Raw genomic sequence first — 1,784 nt, 5'->3', positions numbered from 1 at the left:
ACACTGTATGATCCCACGTAGCGGGTCATACAAAAGTGTGCACATCGGTTTTTTGGTTCATACTTGCATGCACCAAAAAATAATTGCAGTCAAATCTTATAATTAAATTTATATGCATACTTTAACAATACATAACTGAATTTATTTTGTTTAGCTTTAAATATGCCTATAGTATTGTTTGTGTAAACTTCATTGATACTTACCCGGTATGTCGCGTAAGAATGTGAACATTCATTCACTATTATTTGAATCAGGTGATTTTTTGTAAATGACGTCATTTCCTCTTAACTGCTGTGCATTTTTATGGATCATTTATTTATATTGGAAGGAATTGTCCTATTCGTGTTTAGTTTATATTTTATGAAAGTGAATGAAGGGAACATGTCTAACATTTATGCTCTCGGTGAAACCGTTTAATTGTCGCCAACAGCTGTTGAACATCGTTTACAAGTTACAGGCGTGAAGTTTCCTACATGATTTCTTTGGCCAATGACCGAGTCTCATGTCATGATTAGCGAAGTTTTTTTTGTTGTGTGTTGTTTTTTTTAATCATGGAGTATAGATCCATATGTCTACTCTGCTATAGCATTTTCCATTAATTTATCGTATACATATTTTGTAGCTTTCATGTGTGTTTTCTTCAAAATATCTAAATATGATTGCCAGAATAATCCGGCTTGTTGCACAAAAGTAGTGCGAGTCAGTTGGGCTGGGGGGGGGGGGGGGGGGGCGTAGCTTACTTTTTGGGGGCTTCATCGAGATATGAACAAAAAAATGTAAGCACCTTTGGACCAATCAGATTGCAGTAAAGTGTATAGATGCAAAGAAAATTCAATTATATGTATATAAATATACTGATGGAAAGAAATAAGGGAACACATGAAATTGCAGACCAAATGTAATTCATTTAATAGCGTAGTAATGTCTGCATTTCATACCAAGTTGTAATGTGGGATTGAATGTCTGTAGTGTTGAATGAGCTGCCTATATGTTCCAAGTCAACTTCTGATACCGGTAATATCAATTGATTTTTGATGCAGCCATTATTTCTTGTTGCTATCTGTGTGATCCTTTATTTCTTTTTATCAGTATATAAATATACATATATATGTATTTATTACACTCCAGTGTAAGATATTGTTCATGTCATAACAATCACTCAATATCTAACTAGTGTAATCGCTTGCTGACCCAATTCGTAGGAAAAAAACGTATCTGCATCTGCTTGCTTTTGTATTGCAGCTTGTTTGTAATAAATAAAATACTAAACTAGCTTGCCTGTCATACCATTTTTATGAAGCTCAGGAACAGTGTTGGTATCCGACTCACTTTTGCTCGTCGGATACCAAAACTGTTCATGAGTTTCATAAAAATGGTATGGCAGGCAAGCTCGTTTAGTATTCTATATATATATATATATTTTTAATTTGAAATAAATTGTTGATTGAAACAATTGTGATGAACTTGTTTATTGTGAGATCTAAATCGGAGCAGATTGATGGAATGTCAAGTAAATTTCAGCTTAGTGTTCCAGTCAGGACACTGAAATGTGACATACAAAACATCGATTCTTTTGTAGATGAAGTAACTCGTATGTTTTTTTATAGTCCAGGTAGATGTCTTTTCACCTTTGTTCAAGACCAGTTGTTTCCATTAAATACACCGTTTAACCAGAAAGCACTCGATACAAACAAGCAATAAATCTCAAGCAGTGATGTGCTTCCACTATTGATAAAAAGAGGAAACAAGAAGTTGAAGTCGAATAATAACTAAATCAAACAAGC

This window comes from Gigantopelta aegis, chromosome 9, assembly GCF_016097555.1.
Source record: "Gigantopelta aegis isolate Gae_Host chromosome 9, Gae_host_genome, whole genome shotgun sequence".
Classification (NCBI taxonomy): domain Eukaryota; kingdom Metazoa; phylum Mollusca; class Gastropoda; order Neomphalida; family Peltospiridae; genus Gigantopelta; species Gigantopelta aegis.
Note: the sequence above shows the minus strand (reverse complement) of the source record.